We start from the raw sequence: 24,351 nt of genomic DNA, 5'->3' as shown, positions 1-24,351 counted from the left end.
CAATTTTAAAATCCTCCCACATAGTCAATGGAGGATCCCCATCAACCTCATAGTTTATGTGTGTATTTCTTACCAGGTCAAGGCATGGCCCTTTAGTTTCAAACAAGTGAAAGAAATTTTATTTTCCTCCTCTATGTGGTGAACACTAAACTAAACCTTCAACTATTGTAACTAGTGATTTAATTTCAAAGCATAAATATCACCTTAATCTGGGTTGATGTTGACCTTTGCTTCCATATTGAAAAATGTTTGTGAATGGTTTAAAACACTCAAATAGGATTGTTCCTTTTTGGGTTTATTGGACTCCTTCACTAGTTCTTCCCGATCCCTCGATTTCCTCTTTAATCTAACCTCTGAGTTAAAACCTCCATCTCCTATAAACAACCTGATATTGTTGGTGAGGGCTTCCATGAGGATTCTCACATTATGGTTAATATTTGTGACTTATGCTTTGAGTTTCACATACCTCTCCTCTCTCATATCTCAAGGGTTATCATAAATTGAATTGGAAGCCATGGCTGGGATTTATGGATTTCTACATAAACATATATGGTCCCCTGCAACTCCCAACAATATACCCAAAGAAACATGCAATGATACCAATCTAATTCTTAAACTACCATATTCCACTAGATATCTTTTCACAATAGATCTGATAAAAATATAATGAAATTTGAATCTATATTAAGAGGGTTAATTTTCCTTAGATTTCTAGATTTATAAAATTACTCTTTTATGCTTAATCATTCAATATATATAATTGTAGAAAATAGATAATAGATAAAACAATCATTCAAAAACCACAATAACATTAAGATATGATTTGGGAAACCCTTTCGAGACAAAACCCTATTGAAAGGTGAGGTTACTATATTCTCTCTTTCTCTAAATATAAATGATGCAAATATAAAGGAGTGATATTTATGTCCTATGGGATACTAGAGAAAAAAACCCTATCTCTATCCAAATAATATAAGAAGTCAATGAATACAATCCACTACAAGGGTGGAACGTCCTTTTACAACAAATATAAGAAAAGACAAGATATTATGATCCTAAGACTAGGTCTCCTTGGTACAATAAAACGTTTTGGCATAAATAACAATATAACAATAGAAATAAAACAACTCAATATCTAGGGCTTAATAAGGGGTTTTAGGATTAACATTAGGATTAACTAGGGCTTAACATGCCCCTCCCCTTCAAACAAGTATTGTCTTAAACTCTTAACTAACTGCGGGTGTTTATACATGAATAACTCATCTTCCCATGCCACCTTTTCCATTGGTAGGTTCTTCCACTTGATAAGGTACTCAATAATTACTCAATTTCTCAACTACTAGTCCTTGATTCAAGGACTTTTTTTGTTTCTCATGTGATTTTCCACTCTTCATTTATCTTTGGAAAAATAGTTTGAAAGGGCTTTTGTTACCTATTAACTTATGAAGTAATAAACATGGAAGACTTGATGTATAGATGAACATGGAGGCAACTCCAATTTGTTAGACATACTTCCAATCCTCTACAACATTGTATAGGGTCCAAAATACCTCAATTTTAATTTATCTATAGACATATGCCATGAACATTCCTTGTTTGTAACCATATTTATAATTGAAGAAAAAACACTTTGGCCAGGTGGAATGATGCCATACTCTAACATTCATTAAATCAAATGCTCAATCTCACTCTTCTCTGCATATGGACAACTGATAAGGCCTAATGTTAGGTGGTACACTTCTAGATTACAAACGAATAGAATTTTCATGATCTCAAGTAGGTGGAAGACCTTTAGGCATCTCTCCAAATAACTTGGAATGATTCTTGATAATATTTCATAGATCCATTAGAGTAGATGATATAGATGTTTGAACATTTAATGAGCACAATTGTGAAATTCCACCATGGTTGTCCTTTTTTTAGTTATTTTTTCATGCTATTAGAGCTTATAATTTTACAAAGTTTCCTTGGGATACATCTAAGCTAGATTTCCTTTCCTTATGAGGAAAATCTCATGAAAATATTTTGAAAATTAAGGGCCACTAATCCTAATGATTGCAACCATTGGACCCCTAATACAACATCAACACCACCAATTTGTATTACAATCATGAGCATAAAAAACACCACAGGGATGAGGAAGATGTTGAATCTACGAATATAGAGCCCATGAATACTAGTTTATGAAAGTGGCCAAGGGAGTAAAAATATTATAAGCAACGCATTGTTGTGTCGTGAATGTAGATAGGGCCATGCTTTGTTTCCTAGATATGTTGATGTTGTAGAAATGTGGATCCTTAGATGATAAGTGCTATTGTGATGAAGAATGCCATGAATTCATGTGATCATGTTCAACCTAGTATTGAAATGAAAGTTGATGTGTGCCATGTGTGTATGAAAAAATCTAAGTGTTAGGTTGATGTGACTATGGTGTGATAGTTGTTGTTGTCAAATTGTAGATGTGTAGTAGGTAACCCCAAAGTGCTCATGATCCATATAAAAGATTATATTTTATCTTGGATGTGTTGTCACTCTATATGTGTTTAATCATGTTAGGTAACTATAATACTAGTGTATTCCCCCATTATGATTATAATTGTAGCCCCTTATTATTATTGTTGTGCCCCTGTTATCCCCATATTGTTATTATTGTGCCCCATAGAATCCCATTATTGTTATTGTTGTGCCCTTACATTAATATTGTTATGTTGACTCTGATTATATTGTGACCCCTTAAACTCCTATATAGAAAGGAGGTTTTATCATTTGTATCATGGAATAATTGTTCATTTGTGTAATGTAAAGGAGGTTGTCTCCTTGAAGAGGCTAAATTTGAAGTTGTTATCTATCTCTTATTCTAATTTGTGATCTGGTTGTATAACATTTGGTTTTAGAGGTGCAGGCTAAGAACTGCAACCTTTCTATTATTACAAAACATATATTTCAACCAGACTAGTACCTATAACCTTTCTAAATGTTGAGAATGACATATTCATGATTTCGCATATTTAAGAATTTTAAGTTAGTTGGGGATGAACTTATTGCACAAGCAACTAAGGAAGGTAGGATCACTCTCCTTAGAGGATAATGTTATGTTCCTTCGTTTGGATAGGTCCATACATCTACATGAAATTGTGTGAAACAAACATATTAGGACTCTGCCTCACCAAATTTTCACGTTACAATTCATTAAATTGTGACCATGTTCCACCTACATGACCAAGTTCAACTTTGGGGCCAAACATTCTAGTAAAGTTCGTATTCCACACACTATGTTACACAACATTATATGAGCATTGGACAACATAATACTAACAACCCTATTTCAAACATAGATGAACAACTATAACACATCTTATGTCCAACATGTTAGTTTTTGGTAGAAGCAGACATGTGTTCTAGTCTCTATGGCGTCTATGAGGAAAAAGAACACATTTATTCCTAAACCTAGAAAAAGTTTCGCAAGAAACACCTTAGAAACACCTCAATTAGATTAACTGACCAATAATTAAATATTTCCTAAGTCTAACTTAGGAAATTTGGTTAATTAAATCAATTTAATTGAAGAAAATACAATTAATTAAATATAAGTTTGATATAATGCTATAAATTTCAAACTTATATTCAAACTTATAATTAATTAATTAATCTTATTACATAATTATACACTATACATTTCCCAATAAAAGGTGCTTTGCCTAAACATAATATCATTATTATATGGACATTGTGCTCTAGCACTAGCTTCACTTACGACATATTTATGGAAGGCAACTCTAATGTGACACCTATCCACAATGTGAACCTTCCGAACTTATAATTAATTAATTAATCTTATTACATAATTATACACTATACATTTCCCAATAAAAGGTGCTTTGCCTAAACATAATATCATTATTATATGGACATTGTGCTCTAGCACTAGCTTCACTTACGACATATTTATGGAAGGCAACTCTAATGTGACACCTATCCACAATGTGAACCTTCCGAAAGTGAATGTGATGACATACAACCTAGAATTGGAACGTGGGGAACACACTAGCTTCAACTTTAATGTGGCACATATAAGTAATGATGTCCCTACACATCTAACATGTTAGCTCCCTACTATGACAACTTGCAAGTTGCACCTAGAGTGCACTACGAGAAATGGATAGGGCTCATTCTCGACTTGAAATAATGGCATGCCATTCTACAAGGGATATTTAAATTGTTTTATTTTTTAATATTTTATATGTAGAATGATTTGGAATGATAAGACTAAATTTTTTATAATAAAGTTGTATCGTTAAAGTGGAATTAAGTTTTTTTACAAGCTTTTATTGAATTTAAAAATAATTTCTTTTTGATAAAGAGACACTATAAATGTCCCTTGTCCTATGTTAATGGGTATGCTTTATCCTTGAGGTATACCATCTCATCCCTTATTAAAAGTCATATGGGACTTTAAAGATAAGGGGATATGATATTAATAGGTCACTAATATCATAGTTTAAAAATAAAGGTTTTTGGGAACAAAATATTATTTTGTTTTGACATTTCTGAATTATGATGAGTCACAATTGGTCACTAGAGACGTAGGCTATATAATTTTTTACTAGAATAAAATTACTCTTATCACATAAGCCTCCACTCTGAAAACATAATTAATGGTAAAACATGAAATATAAGGGAAAATATTATATAGATAATTTTATTAAATATAAGGGAAAATAAATATAAAATTATTTCAAATTTAATATTTTATGATATAAAAAGTGGAAACAACATAATTAATAACCAATTTACATCCGTTGATATAAGATTAGTAGATGAAACAATTTAAATAATCATAAGAAAAAAGGTTTGAAAATTAAATGATAAGACTTAAGTAACACTTTCTCCTATGTTATGAGCTCTTATTTTTGAATGAGAGGATGAATGCTACATGCATGTATATATGTTACATTTTGACTATTAATAAAAAGCTGCAATTTTTTAGCCAAAAAACGAAAAAACACTTTCTCATATTTTACACAACACATTCACAAACAAATAATGAAGAGGTAAAATTAATATATTGAGTATTGGGAATTGATATTTAAAAAAAAAATAGTAGAGAGTACAACAAGATTGGGTGGGACAATTATATCCACAAAACATAAATCATAAAGAATAAAATCAATGAAGTAACAAACCCTTATGATTAATTAAATACAATAAATCAATTTCAGAATTTACATATTACCATTATATCATCGACTTAATTAGTATCATTATTTATTTTAATTTTTAAATAATATTATTCTAAATTTAAATTATAATCTTATATAATTATTCAATCTTTTATATATATTTAATTTAATTATAATAAACAGTGCAAAAAAAATCTTTAAATTCAAAATTATGATTTTTCAAAATTTTAAAAACCAAAAAATGATGATGATGATTAACATCTACTAAGACCAATGTGGCCTATTGGACTTTAAGAAAGAAAGAGATTAATTGAGACTCTTTAATATTTTATTTTTGTGATAAAAAAGAAGGGAAAGAAGCATTTCTAAATCACTATAGTTTCGTTGACTTAACAAGTCAAGAAGGTTGGTAATGTGGAAAATATTTTGGAAATGAGAACGAATGTGAATAAGAGCCAAGAAATCCAAGAGAAAGTTATTTTCATCCTCAACCCTCTTAGTATTGCAAAGGTGACATATTATTTCATTCCAAGGTGTTTTAGGAATGGATCAACGTCCAGTTTCACTGCGAAGCTCATAATAATTAGTTCTTATCTTCGTAATTCTCATCTTCTTCTTAGCATTGGTCAAGATAGAAAGATAATTTTGGTTAGCAAGAGTGGGGTTGATCACATCCTTATAATACCTTAGCTTCATTTTCCCCTCAAGCTCCTTATTATCCCACAACTTATCCTTAAATTTGGAAGTGATGGTACTTTTAATATTATCCTTCTTCTTCCAAATGATCTCCTCCTTTATCCCCTAATGGTCGAGCCAAGACTGGGCATCCTTGTGGCATCCTTGCTTGAGTCGGAGGTGGGGGTTTTGGCTAGAGTTATAACCATTTTTTGGGAAATTCTTGGCTTCCATGTTGTAGAGATTCTTTTTATACATCATATACCTAAACATAGCCATTATTTCAATGGGGGAAGGTTAGCTTCCATCAAGAGGATAGGATATGGAGTATTTCCTTTAATCTTGAGGTTGTAGGTTATAAATTTATTTTGGATCATCTCAATCTTTCTCCACGATTCTATAGATATATGTCTAGTCAATTTAACGTCTTGAATTGCTCTACATAAATTATCAATCCGGGTATCGTAAACTGATGAAGTGTGGTGCACCATATGTGCTTAGTTAACCTTTTTCTTACTTCGTTGTTTTACAGATTTTAATTTGTTTTGGGGTTTTGTTCTTGTTGATCTCCTAAAGTATCTAATGGAAATGGAAATCCTATTCTAAGGTCCTAAGAATACTTTTAAAGGTCAAGTATGGATGTAGATTTCAAGACAAGGTCTATGTCCCTAATGGTAACTTCCAAAACTTAGCACTTCAAAAGATCTTAAAACATGTTATTGATGAAATTAGTACTTAAACAAAAGTGTAAGTATGCAGCTACTTTAATCAAGCAAAATATGAAATATTGATCATGAAATCACTGTCTCTGCTGCTTGTCTAAATACAGAAATAAAAGTTAAGCTATTGCACTCAAAGAAATAAAAAATTGCAAGGAAAGTAAAACTAAAATCAAATTACACATTCATAATTCGATCCCTCGCCATTAGTCCCGCTATGGCTTTCGGAGGTAACCGTCAATGATATGAGCAATTTAATATCTAATTGCAGAAAAGTAAAACTAAAATTAGATCACATCAATTCATAGTCTGACCCCTCGCCATTAGTCCCACTATAGCTTTCGGAGGTAATCATCAACAACTTGAGGAATCTAATTGCAGAAAAGTAAACTTAAAATCAAATCACATCAATTCATAGTCTGATCCCTCGCCATTAGTCCCGCTATGGCTTTCAGAGGTAATCGTCAACAACTTGAGCAATCTGATATCTAATTGCAAAAAAGTAAACTTAAAATCAAATCACATCAATTCATAGTCTGATCCCTCGCCATTAGTCCCGCTATGGCTTTCGGAGGTAATCATCAACAACTTGAACAATCTGATATCTAATTGCAGAAAAGTAAACTTAAAATCAAATCACATCAATTCATAGTCTTATCCCTCGCCATTAGTCCCGCTATGGCTTTCGGAGGTAATCATCAACAACTTGAGCAATCTGATATCTAAACTAACTAACAAAGCAAATGAATAAGGCTGAAATCAAAGCATAACTGAAATTGAAAAGCTAAAAAAAAAAAGCAATGTCAACAGAGAGGTAAATCTCATGTCACTATTTGATGCAAAAACATGTAAAGAAAAAACTAATCTACAATCAACCGGTTGAACACACTTACATGAATTAAAATTTCATGAATGGAAAATCTAATCTATCAAACTTGAAAGCAATCAAATGACATAATGAAATCAAATCAAAATTACAAAATGAAATCTACTCTAACTTACATTCTAATATGCTCCATGACATCTACTTCACATCTCCTTCCATGTTGAGAACATCAAAGCTTTATTCAAATTCTCCAAAATTACAAAGTACAACAAAGCTCTCCAAAGCTTTCAAAAGCCATCAAGGAAGAACTACAAACTCCAAGCTAAATAACTAAAAGCCAAGCCAAGCTAACAAATGAAGGAGAGAGATCTCCTATTTATACAAAAAGATGAGAAGCCATCTCATTAATGAGAGTCCATGAATCTCTCCCTTTACCTCTAGAGTCCTAATCAAAATAGGAACTGATAAGACACATGTCTTCTTAGAGTTACAATATAATTAGGAGATGTGACACATATCCTCATGATCCCATGATTCTTTCCACTCAAATTCGAATTTGGCCTTAGAGTGCCACATAAGGGTCTTCTAGAAGCCTCCTTTCAACCTAGACATGTCAACAATCTCAACCCATTTGTTAGGTATAAGCATATGCACATTATTTTCTAATTTTTAACCACAAATTCACTTAAAAGGCTTAGAATTAATAAAGATTGGAAAAACATAAATGTGGCCCAATGATAATGAAAGTGGGATGAATGTGGTGACATAGTAGTGAAATGGAGGTGATATAATGGACATAATAGTGAAAGTGTAATGGAAATGAATGACATTTTCAAGACTCAACAATAGACTGCAACCCTAAACCTCACAACCATATAGAATAACTGGGGTGATGAGAGTCTCAAATAGGAACTTTCTTTTACTCCAAACCTAAAGATCAGTCTAATTACAACTGTTTTCAATATCATAATAAGTTTTCCATGCTCTAATAATCCTTTTCTCAATGCTATAATTCTAGTTGCGCTAATGATGAATGTCAATACCTAAATATTTGTATGAAGAAAACTTCTCCAAGTAATTGTTATCATAGATAAAATTATCATGGTTGATCTTTTTGGATTTAATTATCATGACTTTAGTCTTGTTGGTATTAATAATCATACCCATCTTAGAGCAGTAATCATGGAGGATTTTAAGCTGCTTGTCGAGATCATCATGGATTTTAGCAAGAAGAACGATATCATCAACATAAAGGAGAAGAGTAATGATCATACTAGTGAGCTTGGGTCCATTGCATCCCGCAATTTCCAAACACTCTTATAGCTCACCGATATAAATGCCAAAATGGGTAGGGGAAAGGGGACACCCTTGATTAACACCAATATTGAATTTAATCTCTTTAGACCAACCCTCAATGGTATTAAGCTTGGAAATAACATTCTCATATAGCTGAATTAAAACAACCCTCATCTTGGGAGGAACCATCATCTCTACAAGTCTTTTCCATAACTTATCCAAAGGAACGATGTCGAAATATTTTCTCAAGTCAGCAAAACAACATAAGGGATCAATTTTATTATTGTGACATTCTTCGAAAATGATCCTAAGAGTGATAGGATGGTCAATAGTTGAGTGATGTCTCCTAAATCCTTCTTTCTCTTTAGCTCTTTACCATGTCTCTCAAGCCAGAGGCTAATCTTCTTTTCCAAAATGAGCCCATACAGTTTAACTAAAATGTGGCAGATCATAATGGTCCTATAGTTAGAGGGGATGTTTTTATCCCCACTTTTAAAGATAAACACAATAAGGATTTGCGTTAAAGGCCTAGGGAAGCCGTGTTTTACAGCCAAATTAAGAAGTTTTTGAATATGAGAGATGAGGATAGATCTACCCATTTTGAAAATTTTAGGTTAGTAGCCTTAAATATCCCTAGCTTTCCCATTAGCAAGTTTCTTAATCTCAAACTCCACGCCTTCCAAAGAAAATATATCCTGCTCTATAGGAGTATTTAAGATGTTTGTTGTGGTGTTTGAGGAGTCATACAGATTCTTAAGATAAATATCCTAGTTTTTTAAGGGGATTGAGTTATTTTCTTTAGTTTTACGAACAAGAATATTCCTCCAAAAATTTCTAGGCTTGACTTTAGAAAGGTAAAGAAGACACTCTTACCTCTTATTAATATAGGTCATTTTCTTTCTTTTGATAAGAGCATTTTATACTTATATTTTCAACCTTTATGATTTCTGTAGGAGCATCTCTAATCACTTTCCTAGTAGTTTTACAATCGTTATCATACCAAGGGTTGGAAGTTCTATTCTTCTTTTTATACGACACCTCGGTAGAGAATTTGTTAATGGTAGTGGAAAGGGTTGTAGTAAAATTGTAGTATATGTGATTGATGTTATGATTATATGTTAAGAAACCTAAATCCCTCTTTAAATCTTGTAAGAAGAGATCCATTTTACTTTTGTCAAAACGAATGTGCCTTTGGCTCTCATAATTCTTTTGCATGTGGTGTGTGTGTGTCAGACCAGGCAGTAAGTCCTCAAATCAATATATTATATTCATTCAGGTTGGTCTTTATTACATACACGAGGGAGAGACTATTCATTTCATCTCCCGGTGACTCTTCATATTTTCCATTATTTATTTACATCAATTACACTTATTCACCCAATCCTGATGATTAGGTGTCAACATTCCCCCCCTTAATCTGAAGGGATGTTGGTGAGTCCAAGCATCATTCTGAATCATTCAAGCTTCTCTTCCAAGCGCTTTAGTGAAGATGTCTGCAATTTTCTCATTAGTGGAACAATGGCGGAGATGGATTGTTTTGGCCTCAACATGATGCCGAATAAGATGATATTTAGTATTGATGTGCTTTGTTCGATCATGGAACTTTGGGTTCTTGGCCAACTTTATTGCCGAGGTATTGTCAATCATGAGTGGAGTTGATTGTATTTGTTTTACCTACAAATCTTCAAGAATTTTCCTGAGCCACACAATTTCTTTTGTTGCCTCAGCTGCTGCCACATATTCTGCTTCTATTGTGGAATCTGTTGGAACTGATTGTTTGCGTGATCTCTAGGAGGCAACTCTTGATCCAAGACTCATAACATAACCTGAAGTAGATACCCCAGTTTCTTTGTCTCCATCGAAGTCTGAATCAGAGTATCCAATCACGCTGAAGTCGTCCACCTGTGTATACTTGATTCCAAAGTCTTGAGTTCCCTTCAAGTACCTTAGAACTCTTTTTGCAGCATACCAATGTCCCTCACAAGGCTTTTTCATAAACCTGGAGAGGATTCCAACAACGAACGAAATGTCTGGTCTGGTCGTAGTTAGTTAGCCGAGACTTCCTACAAGCTGTCTATTCTTTGTTGCATCCTCAAATTCTTTTCCTTCAATGGATGTGAGCTTTAAGTTTTGTTCTATTGGAGTAGTAAGAGGATTGCATTCTGTCATGCCAAACCTGTTCAACAGATCTCCAATGTACTTCTTTTGAGAAAGAAATATGGACTTCGGATGTTGAGTTACTTCAATACCAAGATAATAATGAACAGAGCCCAAATCAGTCATTTCAAAACCTTTCCTCAAATCCTTCTTTATGGATGCAATGTATCTTTCATTGTTCCTTGTCATCAAAAGATCATCTACATATACCACAAGGTATACAACTATTTTTCCAACTTTCTTGACAAATAAAGTTGCATCATCAAGATCATAATGTTTGAAATTGAGCTTCAGAAGATTCTCAGTTAGTTTTTCATACCAAGCTCGCGGTGCTTGTTTCAGGCCATACAACGATTTCACAAGTTTGCATACTTTATATTCATGTCCTTTCACAACAAATTCTTCAGGCTGGGACATAAAAACATTCTTCTTTATATCTCCATTCAAGAAACCAGTTTTTACATCCATTTGATGGACTTTCCAACCGTTCTAAGCTACTAGGGCAAAGAGTGTCCGAATGGTAGCCCATTTTTCTATGGGGGAAAAATTCTCCTCATAGTCAACCCCTTCCTTCTGTGCAAAACCTTTTGCCACAAGCTTGGCTTTGTGTTTGTCAAGTGAGCTATCTGCTTTATACTTGTTCTTGTAGACCCACTTGTAGCCAATTGGTTTGATTCCTAATGGAGGATCAACTAGCTTCCAAGTGCCATTCTTTATCAGGGCATCATACTCCTTTTGCATTGCTTCTTTCCATTCATCATGAGAAGCAGCTTCTTTGAAGGAATTTGGTTCGAAATCTCTAGACAAATTCAATTCACAATCATAAGAAACATCCATATCAACAGGTGAATCAGAGTCATCTACCTCACCTCCATTTTGCCGGTTTGAATTTCTAGTTCTTGTCTTTCCAACCTCATCAGGATGAATACTTTCAAGTGTCTTTGTCAGCCACTTTGGGGGACCTTTCTCAGATGGTCCAGGCTGCTCCGTTGATTGAGTTTGGATTGAATCAAGATTGAGTCTCCCAATTCTATCAATCACATCACTTAAAGTATCATCCATTGTTGGAGTTTCACGCGGGGGAGACAATGCTTCAGAAGACGATTCCACAGGTTGATCTAGTATAGGAATCCCCCCTTCAAGATGTGGAATCTGATTATCAAATTCTTGAAATGATTTTTCATTTGTGAATCTATCCAAGTGATCAAGTTGTCGCTCAACAACATTGTCAGTTTGGATGATTCAAGAAAGATTACATCTCTAGATACAACAAACTTTTTATTGACTTCATCATAGAGACAGTATGCTTTGGAGGTGTTTGAATATCCCAGGAAGATACACTTACGACTTCTTGCACCAAGTTTGTTTCTATGTATCTTTGGTATCAAGGCATACCAGGTGGAACCAAAGACCTTGAGATGCTTTACCGAAGGAACGTGCCCATACCACATTTCATAGGGAGTCTTGTTTTTGATAGCATTAGATGGACATCTATTATTTATATATATAACACATAGAACTGCATCAGCCCAAAACATCAATTTTACATTTTTGAAAAACATCATGGAGCGCACCATATTTAAGATTTTCTTATTCATTCTTTCAGCTACACCATTCTGTTGGGGATTATAAGGCACAATTGTTTGATGTTTGATCCCATGTTGGCGAAGATAGTTTTCAAATTCATTTGAAGTATATTCTTTTCCATTATCAGTGCGAATAGAGCCAATATGAGGTTGTGCATCATTTTCAATACATGTATGAAATTTCTTGAATGTTTGAAAAGCATCAAATTTGTTCTTCAATAAATAAACCCAACACATTTTGGTGTAGTCATCAATAAATGTCATCATATATTTATTTCCATTTGCAGAAGGAACAGGTATTGGACCACATAAATCTGAATGAATGAGTTCAAGTTTTCTATGTGCTCTTGAATGTGAATCATGAAAAGACTGTTTGCTATGCTTTCCTAGAATGCAAGCATAACATTGCTTAATTTTCCTAGGAATTGTAGGCAAACCAGTAACACCAGTTTTCTTCAACAAGCGGAGGCTGTCATAGTTCAAATGTCCAAATCTAGCATGCCATAATAAACTTGATGGAAGTGTACCTTCTTCATAATGAGAATTGTATGAGAAATGTTGTGCACAAGCAGAGGTACCCTGCAGTTTGAGAAGTCTTTCTTCTTCTATCCCCCTCAGGACAAGTGAGTGGTCAGATGCTTTTCTCACCTCAAGCTTGCCATCAAACATATGAATGGAGCGACCTTGCTGGTATATGTGGAGCAAGGACAGAAAGTTTCTCTTCAGCTGTGGGAGATATAGAACATGATGCAGAAGAAAGTCTGGAAGATCAAGCAATTTAAGTCTGATTGTGCCAAGCCCTGATGGCTTGAGTTTTGATTGGTCTGTAAAGTATACTGCTCCATCAATATTGTCAGTAAATTATTCAAAAAAATCTTTTCTATGATACATGTGGCAAGTTGCTCCTGAATCAAGCAACCAATCATTTTTCCAAGAAGCAAGTGAAGCATTAAATAAATATTCATTTACTCCAGTATTACATTGTGCCACAACATAATGAGTGGATTCAGGTGCTTTACCTTTGTCTGTGTCATTAGTTTTACCTTTCTGTTGGTTTCTTTGCTGCTCAATTTTGTCTAGGTAACCTGCATGTAGAGGCATCATGTGATCCATTCTTTTTGCAGCGCATGCAGAACAAATCTGACTTTTCTCCTTGATAGTGTCTGCCCCCTGCCTTTGAAATATCTTCCTCTTCCTCTTCGACCACCTCTTCCTCTAGAAGAATCTTGGGCAAGATTATTTTCTTTATGAGCAAGGAACACAACCTCTTCAAAAGATTCACGGGTTGTCTTCTTTCCAAAAGCTTTCTCTCTTTCAGCAAATTTTTTCACAAGAGAGTCAAAGGTAATATCTTTGAGATTTCCATTTGCTTGCAATGACTCAAGATAATTGGACTAAGTAGGATAAAGTGCCTTGAGAAAAGATATAAGAGGAATATCCAATTCAACCTTAGTGGCTTTGATATCATGCATTATAGATTTTACTTCGGATGCAAGAGCAAAAGGATCATTATTTTGTAATTCAAGAGTGAAGAGTTTAATCATGAGTTGAACAACTTCAAGTGCAGAGTGTGAGTCATAGAGTTCTTTCAGCTTTTGTAAGGCTTCGAAAGTAGTTGAAAATGGTGAAATATGGCGACTCACCTCTTCACTTACAGATGCTGCAATTAATGCATAGACTTTGTTGTTCTTATTTTCCCAAATGGCAAACTCTTTGTCTAAGGTAGGTTGTTCTGGCTCTTTGTCTCCGTCTCCAACACACACTCCTTTCCACAACTCATTGAAAATGAGGGTGTGTTTTATCATCTAGGACCACTCAAGATAGTTCTCCTTGCCAGTGAGAACTATTCCCACAATAGATATGATTGAATGCATTGTAAAATCTGTGTGTTGTAAAAAAATACTTCTGGTAATATACTGTAAAAACAATTGTACTTCTGGTGGTAATTTTGAGAAAAAAAAAATTACAATTCAAAGGGGCATTGGTATGAAAGTACTATATTGAAACATAGTACTATAATGAAAACCATAGAGTATTCAAACTAGGCCCCGAGCTATTAGCCAATGCACCAAGATTTATTCAACCACAAGTCAATAATTAGAACTCGAATTTCAGAAAAATGCAACACTTCATTAACAGGTGGTTTGTACACATGGTCTCATGATGGCCTTAACGCAGAGCCATTACACGACATTACACCACTGCATGAATAGTGTAATTATCGACCTTCAAAACATTTTTCAACGCACAACAGTAGGTGAACATACCAATCAAACACACCATTTATCTTCATATTGATATGCCATGATATCCTCGCTTCATATAACATTCAACGAACTCTCACGGTGTTCCCACACAGCGCCAAAGTTTAACACACAGTTTCGGCCTCTCCACACATCGCACTGGAATTAAATCTTAAATTAAAGGCCGAGAAGCATCACACATGTGAGTCGCGACAACAGAGCCATGGGTGGAGGTATGGCAGCATATGGCATGGAGGTATGGCGCATATTATTTCACCATACTAGGAATTGAGAAGGATTCTCCAGTCAAAGAGATTGGCAAGGCTCACAAGAAATTATCCTTGAAGATCCATAATGGTCATATTTACGTTTCACAACACACTCCCTCCACAGTGCTCTGATACCATGCATATGGCGTTGCAGAGCTAAATGTGTATGGCAATGTTCAACATTGCAGAGCCGATACCATGAGCTTCTACCTCACAATATTCATTCCTTGTTGCTGCGTTGTTCCCTCAATTCTTTCTGTAATGAGGGAAACAAGAAAGCGCAAGCAAATCAAGTACAGTGCAGAAACCAGGGCTCCTGTCGAACCGACTCAAAACACACAACCGGTATTGAAGTGGATGTAAAAACTGGAAGAGTCAAAGCCACACAGGGTGAAAGGTGTGTGTTCATATCCCATAGCTGTCACCAGATGCGCTAGTTTCCACTGCGATACCACCAAGCAGTATTCAATGAGATACCATCGAGCGAGTCGACTGTTCAGAGGGAATATAGAACGCATATGACAGTGGGTTCAGGAATGTGGGTGCAAGCCTCAGGAGCATGGCAGAGGTGTGAGTTCTACAAAATAGGCAGGAAACTGACACCAGGAGTTACACAAAAGCTAATTTTGGGAACTTGACTCTAATACCATGTCAGACGAGGCAGTAACTCCTCAAATCAATACGTTATATTCATTCAGGTTGGTCTTTATTATATACATGAGGGAGATACTGTTCATTTCATATCCCGGTGACTTCATATTTTCCATTATTTATTTACATCAGTTACACTTATTCACCCAATCCTGAGGATTAGGTGTCAACAGTGTGCATGTCAAGATGTAGAGTTAAGGATAAAGGTTTATGGTTAGAATTAGGCTCATGGTCATTTAAGAGGTCAAAACTTACAATATGTTTTAGAACATGGGTGCTAGATATTGCATAATCCACAAAATAATTGCCCTACCCATGAATGCAAGTCATCTGGCCAAAGGTTGGCCACTTGTTAATTCCATTACAAATTATCAAGTCTTGGGAACTGCAAAGCTTGATAGACAATAGGTTCTCAGTTATGTCTTTAGAATTTCTTTTGAATATATTAGCTAAGTCACAATCCTCATCTAGCCATAAGGGGTTAGGGTTAGAGTTATTACTTAGAAGAGTAGCTTGGTTTGTAGTGGTTCTATCATGTTCTAAGGTTTTGGAAGGCAAATTCTTATCCAAGTTGTTTTTCTTATAGGAGGAAGAATTGATAGGAGTGAAATAACAGATTACGAGAAAAATCCTATTGGTGTTAGAATCATAAATTTTGATCCACATTTACTGATTGAGGGGCTCGATCTTATGAAGCCGAATGTGAGTAGAAATGTTATTTTTTATATAAAAAACCATACCACCAAAATGTCTAAGGGAGGATTTATTGTTCCAAGTGGACCAGAGAATGAATCCTTCTATGTGAGGGGCTCTAGATTCATCATGCTCCCAAGTTTCAACTAAGAAAATAATAAACATAAACAAACACATTAAATATATTTATATATTTTTTAAATATTTAGAAATATCATATTACTAACTCGATATAGTCTAACTGACAAAATGGCCATTTTCATGATATTTTTTTGGGTTAATTTTAACCAAATTCGATAAATATTTTTAAAAACTTGAGTTTAAGTTATTTAATTTATAGAATTTGAGTGCCTTAGGCATTTTTGAGGGTGTTGAATCCCTTTATGCATTCAAACATATATTTTAAGCAACAAAAAATCACGTTCTTCCTTGAATTTGTATCGTTGGATTCCGATGAAAAAAGTTATTTCTTCTATAAGTTACACTACACCTTATTAACTCCATATCATGTTTTCGAAAGAAACAACTAACCTAATTAACAATATGATCTTAGAATGAAACAATATGGTACTTTCATTATGCCAATAACCATTAATATGACAACAACTAATGGCTTTCTTAATGGGAATGTGGGAAAGCATGCTTACTCACTTGTAATTTGTAAAGGTATAGATTTTTTTTTTTGGGTCACGTTGTCTGTGATCCTCCAAGCTTGACCTATGGCTTGATAAGCTATGACCCAGGGGCATCTAAGCCATCAAAGTCACTCGAGGATTGCACCCGACTTGGGACACACCAGCCCTTAACTGACTGGATTTTTTAAGCATGTCTCCTCCCCTTAGCACAGGGCACAACCACCTCCCGTGAGGTTTGATCCTGGGTTGCCTTGTTGACAAGACCCATCCTCAACCTGTTGTGCTAGTGGGACTTGACTAAAGGTATATACTAATTAATAAATGTTTTGGGTTTTTTTTGGAAAGCCATATAATTTTAGGAGACATTGTAATTTCTTATTATTTAAAATGTGCTTTTAATGTATAACTAGATTCAATGACAAGAAATTCAAATTTTGTAGATCACAAAACTCAAACTTATGATTCTAATTTTCCCCCCCAAATTTTAGGTAAAATTGACCCTAAAAAACCAAAGAAAATATATTATTTTCACTAAATTATTTATAAATAATTTGAAAAAATTAAATATATTTAAATAAAAATATAATAATTGTGCCAAGAGGCACTCTATCCCAATATGGAAGAGATGTTATAATGTTAAGTTATGTAATGTAAACATTTTGACTCATTCAAATTACACAAAAATAAAGTTAAAAAATAAAATAAAATTATTGATTATAATTATTAGTTATTAATAATTAAATCAAATCCGGCCTTCGAGTAGAAACATCGGAAGGCGGAAAACTAGCGAACAAGGTTCTAGGGTTCATCAAAGAGAGTGACAGAGGGTAACAGGTACCCATGGAGGCATAGGGAGGAGGGAGCTCCACTCCCTCCTACAGTAATGTGGTTTCAAATAGAGGAAGAGCAGGGAATAAGAACAAGCCTCCACAATCCTTGGAGGTCAAGACAAAAAACACTGAAACTAAGAAGGCGGAAGGCAACAGAACCCATGCAGAACAAGGGACCCACGGAGAAGACCGACAAAGGAGAAAGCGGAAGACAGAGGTCAGGGTACAAAAAATAGAACCAAGATGGGGCCCTGTAAACCCAAGACCATAACTAAACTGCGAGTTATTTTAAATGATCCAGTTCTGTAAGAGCACATGGATCACATGGCAAACTATGCCATTATATGCAAATTTATGGGCATCTGGCTGTCAGAGAAAGCATTGTACACTTGGATAAAATACAACTGGAAACCAAAGGGGGAGTTAAATATACATCTTGGATCCAAGGGTTTTTTTACAGTGGTATTCACGAACATGGAGGACAAAGACAGGATTTTTGAAGGAGGACCATACTTCTTTGCAACTGTTGGACTCTATATGCGGCCATGGACGATGAACTTTGTGCCAGAACGAGAAACCTTCACTTCGGTACCAGTATGGATTAGACTCTACTCCTTACCTTTAGATTACTGGATGCCAGAATCTTTAAAAGCTATAGGCAATAAATTAGGTCATTTCTTAAAGATTTCAGAGGCAACTCTACGAGGAAAATATACCTCCTATGCTCGTATCTGTGTGGATATGGACCTATCAGGAGCCCTTCCAGATGAGGTCATTCTAGAAGTTTATGACGAGGAATGGGTTCAAACAGTTGACTATGAACATATCCCGTTCAGATGTCACAAATGTCATGAACATGGGCACCTATCTAGAGATTGTCCTCTTAATAGAAGGGAGGAATACCCAAACACCAACAAAGGGAATGATTAGACAGGTTTCACCAAAGTAGGAGGAAAAGGAAAAGGAGGGGGAAGGAAGACACAAAAGAACCCTAGTGAGAAGGAAACCTCGGAAGATAGATATCAGTTTACGAAAAGATTTACTCAATACATTCCTAAATTGGTTTCTAGAGAAGACAATTACAATCTCAACAGACCAGTAACAAAGGAAGAGATTAAGGAAGTCATTACAGAGATGCATAATGGGAAAGCACCAGGCCCGGATGGCTTCAATGTGGACTTTTTCAAAACATGTTGGAGGATAGTAAAACAGGATATTCTAGAGGTAGTAGAAGACTCTTGAAGATTTAAGACAGTCTTGAAGGTGCTCAATGAATCTTTCATAGCCTTAATCCCCAAACAGGAAAAGGCCACCTCTCCAGACAGATTTAGACCTATTCCATTATGCAATGTGGTGTACAAAATAATATCCAAAGTAATTGCCAATCGTCTCAAACCACTCCTCCCTACCCTAGTGTCAGAGGAGCAGACGGGCTATGTGGAAGGAAGACAAATTCTTAATAACATAATTCATGCACATGAAGTGGTTCATTCACTCAGTACCAATAAACAGGTAGGGATGATAATTCCGCTGGACATAGCAAAGGCCTATGACAAACTTAGTTGGTCATACATAAGAGCAGTACTAAAAGCCTATGGCTTTGATCACAATTGGATTAAGTGGGTCATGGCGCTAGTTACCATTGCCAGCTGTTCAATTCTTCTCAATGGCTCTCCCTCCAAAACCTTCAAGCCTATTAGAGGTCTCAGGCAACGTGATCCTATTTCTCCTTTCCTTTTCATTCTAATGATGGAAGGGTTAGGGATAGCAACCAGAGTTGCTAAGGAGGAAGGGAGAATTCAGGGTTTGAGAATCACTCAAGGTGGGGACACAGTGACACATCAGCCATTTGTAGATGATACTATGCTTCAAGGCACACCCACAATCAAGGAAGCCAGAGCATTCAAGCAGATTCTGAGTGAGTTTGCCATGGCAACAGGCATAGAGGTAAGTCTCACTAAATCAAAGATTTTCTTTTTCAATACAGATATTTCGATTCAAAGAAATCTTTCCAGAATTTTGGGCTTTCAAAGAGAGTCATTGCCCGCGAAGTACCTGGGAGTTCCCCTCACTGACAAACCGTTACACAAGGAAATTTGGGAGCCTGTTCTAAATAAGCTAAAAGATAAGATTAGCAAATGGAAAAATAGAGCCCTAAATCTAGTAGGGAGGCTGATTCTAACTAAGGCTATCCTCCAAAGTATCCCTATCTATATGCTATCAGCCATTCCGGCACCAATTGGTGTAATTACTAATATAAGAAACATTCAAAGAGACTTTCTCTGGGGGAAAGGTGAAGAAAAGAAGAAATGGGCCCTAGTGGCATGGGACAGGGTATGCAAACCAAAATCCCATGGTGGCTTGGGTCTTCATGACCCAGGAATTCTTAACAGAGTTCTAGGAGCCAAAATCTGGTGGACATGGCTAAAGGAAATTCAAGCCCTGTGGGCAAAACTATGGAAGCAAAAGTATGCAAGAGATTTGCAGGAGAAGAACCTCATAAGAATGACAGGACAAGTAAAAGGTTCTTCAATTTGGAATAGGGCATGGGAGAATAGGGCCCTAGTCCAAAATCATAGTTTCTGGGAGATCAGAAATGGAAATTTGGCCTAGTTTTGGGAGGATAATTGGTAGCAGGAGGGCAATCTCCATAGTGAAGGATTAGCAGACATTCACACAGATACCATCAAAAAAGGATTAAGGAAGGTAAGGGACTATTGGGATCACTCAAGGAACAATTGGAAATGGAGAATATGAAACTTCCAGATTATAGTGAAATGGGCATGATGCGTACTAAAGCTATAACCCTTAACGGTATTTTCGAAAAGAGGCAAATCTTAACCTCAACCTTGGAATATCAATTAAGATGGGGAAAGAATAAGACAGGTCTCTTCACCCTTAAGGAGGCCAAAAGGATAGACAAAGGGCTTAACTATCCAAATACTGATAAGACGTGGAAAGAAATCTGGGATAATCCTCATTGGATGAAAGTCAAACTGTTCAAGTGGCTGGTTCAACAGGGCGAGATTCTAACATGGGATAACCTAAGGAAAAGAGGCTTTGTTGGCCCCTTATGGTGTCACCTATGTGGACAACAGGAAGAAACCACTAATCATCTCCTGAATAGATGCTCATTCACCACAATACTTTGGAACTGGGTTGGTAATGTCTTTGAGAAGACAAACAGAAATGCAAATCACATCATTGCTACATTGATAAACCGGCAGATTTTTTTTTCGGATAATGAGATAATAACCTCCACCTGGGCACTGACCCCAGGGTTCTTAATCTGGAATATTTTGAAAGAGCGCAACAACAAGATTTTCAAGTATAAGGCGAGCCCGATGAGTAGCATTCTAAAGCTAATCCTTAAGCAACTCAAAGAGTCTATTCATATCTTAGGAGGTGTCGATACTGGAAAACTCATAGGACAAAGAGAGGCCAGAATCTTGGAAAAGTTAGAGCTCAAGGTTCATCTCCCTCAGTGTTCTATGCGGATCAACAAGAATACCTCAGCTTCCTGGCAACCCCCTTCTCATGGTTTTTTAAAATTTAACATTAATGGGGCCTCTAAAGGAAATCCGGGTGAAGCAAGTTATGGAGGGGTCATGAGGGATGAGGAAGGAAACATTTTGGTCATCTTCCACAGTTATCTAGGAAAAGCAACCAACAATATGGCTGAGCTCATGGCGATGGAACTATGCTTGGAAACACTGCTCAAGTACAACATTCACAATGTCATCATTGAGGCTGACTCGGAATTAGTCATTAATTCGGTGAAGAGGGTTAATGCTGGTGCTGCACCTGAGAAAATCTCAGGTCACTGGTGGCTTCTGCAAGTCTACCAAAGAATCCAATCACACCTAAGAGTGCTAAGAACTCTTAGGTTGGTGCATGTCCACAAGGAAGCCAACAAAGTTGCGGACTGGCTTGCCAATGAGGGGGTTCGAAACAAGCATATCGACTTGTGCTACTGGTGGGAGGAGGTAACGGATGATAGGATGAAGGAGGAATGCTCATCCTGGGCCCTCAATGACAGACAACAGTTTCAAAAAAATTCAAGAGACAGAATTTTACCTTATGTCAACGATGAATAAGTTCACTTCAGACAGTTTATCAGAGGATATGCATTGTCGGTTCTCTAAGGGTGCTTATAGAAACAAACGCAGAAATTGAGACAGAAGATATTTGCTCACAGGAGAAGGGATTCCATGTGAGATGAACGTCACAGAGCGCCAACTCCACTCATATGGCATTCCTTGCAGGAGGCCACCCTTCCAGCCAGGTCTTCCTCATACAATGCAGGGGAGGTCAAAGGAAGAGATTACCGGGGTCAAAAACTGCTCGAGATATACCACCTGCTTCAGGCGCCCTCTGAGGTTTTCTCGGATGACAAGCGATGCCATTCAGCTAGCGACGCGTGGAGGGGGGTGAACAGTGTTTACCGCCTTCATCGCTGGGTAATCCGCGAGCGGATGTGCAGTCCGATTTGTTTTGTGACCGTCAGATCCGGAGGAGGAAGATCTATGGCCACCTTTTGGCGTGCAAGTTGGTGGGCTCGAAAGGACAAAACCACTAATGGTTTACCACCTTCATCGGGCGCCATCTAAACCAAAGTCGGTTTTTTTCAAAAGCTAGCGATTCCACTCAGGATGCAACACGTGGCGGAGGACCAGAAAAGCAAACCGCCTTCATCGCGCGGTATTCAGTGAGCTTTTAAGCCGCACGATATGGACACCAGCCGTTGGATCTGAAGTATAAGATCAACGGTCAGCGTTGATTGTGAAACTTTAGGTTTTTTCTGCGGGCTTTGCCTTTGCACGGGTTGATTTTTGACTGCCGGATTGCTATGAGACAGATCTTCGGTGGGTTTTGGGGAGCGGACTTTGAATCCACTTGCTTGCTTTCGGTTCCAGGGCAGTCTCGACATTGTTTCTATTTGATTTTTGGAGGTTTTTTGGGTACTTTGAGTAATTTCACTCTCCCTTTGTGGGAGTCTGCGCCTCTGTGTTTTCACTCTCCCTTTGTGGGAGTTTGTTGTAACCTGTGTAAATCATTATTTTTTACCTAAGTTAATAGAAGGACCGTCTCTTGCTTTAGCAAAAATAATAATTAAATCAATCTATATCTAAAGTTGTATTTTCTGAATTCATCACATCTTTCCAATCATTATCATGACATAGAGAGATCTATCAAACACCTAGAAAAATCAAATCTCTCAAAATACTAACCTTTACTCAAATTTTATATTTAAAACTAATTTCACATTATAATAAATCTTCACTAATATTAATATATATAAAATTGAAAATGGATTTCACTCTAAAAACAAATGAATAACGATTTAACAACCTTATAAACCATGGTCCAAAGTGTTTATTAGAATGATTTATCTTTTTCTTTAATAAGACAAAACCGATACATATGCTTTAAAATATGTTTATCGTTAAAGTAAAAGTCGGGATCTTACAATCATGAGATTCTCGTGTTTCGCAGAAAAGGGACGGCTTTTCAAATGAATGCTTGGAAACAATTCTTTAAAACGCACATGTTATAATGGTTGCCTTTACCTACCCTCTTTTGGGCAGAAGTTAATAGGTCGAATTCAATGTTTCAAAATTATATTATAACCAATCAAATCAAATCGAGTAATTTGAGACATTCGCCCAATTTCCAATTTCGATATGAATTAGTTTTGTTTAATCGAATTTGTTACCAATTTTCATAGCATATGATTTATATTATTAAAAGAATCTATCTAATTTTAGATCTAAAATTTATATGGAGAGATCAAATTTTTAGAAATATAATTTTTTTAGTGTAAAATTTAATGAAAAGTTTGCATTTTTAGAGATTTGATTCTTTTCAGTTTTTGGTAGATCCTGAATTAGATAAACTTATACTCGTTTTGAGCAACATACTCATTGTTTCAACTATAAAAAGTTTCTCATTTTCACTTATTTTATATAATATATAAATTTAGTCATTTCGTGTATAGAAACAATTAATTAGTTATATTATTAATATTTTTAAAAATGTTATATATCAAATCTAGATTAAACATTGAAAGAAATACAAATCTCCCTCATACTTGAATTATAAAAGACTTATTAATGAAATAAAATTCTCTCAATCTTTCTCTCCCATGCATATTAAAACATTTGATGTATGTTTTAAGCCACAATAATTTTTTCTTTATTATTAATATTATTAAAATGTTATATATCAACTCCATCATACAAATGAAATAAATTGCACATATCCCTCATAATGGGAAATACAAATATAAGATAATTTTTTTTTTAATTATTATATTTTTCTTTAATATGGATATTGGAACATTTTACTTACGGCTAACAGTAAAATATTTTTGTTGTTGTTTTAAAAAGTAAATTATTGTTTTTATTATATATTTTTGTTTCACATATTACATGAAAAATAAACATAAATTGAACTAAACATCATGCAATATTAATAATATTATTTTATGTCAACTCCATATTAGTTAATGAAGAAAATAAATATCTCCCTCATATTAAAAAGTAATTTTTTTTTTTTTTTTTTAATTATTTTATCTCTTTATAAAAAATT

The 24,351-nt window shown here is 35.4% G+C and overlaps 1 pseudogene; it reads right to left on the bottom strand.

Annotated features, from left to right (window-relative positions):
* Positions 1–24,351, bottom strand: part of LOC149225361 (mitochondrial outer membrane protein porin of 36 kDa pseudogene) — a 52,629-nt pseudogene that overhangs the window by 9,889 nt on the left and 18,389 nt on the right.

This window comes from Pinus tabuliformis, chromosome J, assembly GCF_031772625.1.
Source record: "Pinus tabuliformis cultivar Carrire ecotype Pingquan chromosome J, CPIR1, whole genome shotgun sequence".
Classification (NCBI taxonomy): domain Eukaryota; kingdom Viridiplantae; phylum Streptophyta; class Pinopsida; order Pinales; family Pinaceae; genus Pinus; species Pinus tabuliformis.
Note: the sequence above shows the minus strand (reverse complement) of the source record. Positions and strands in the feature narration are given on the sequence as shown.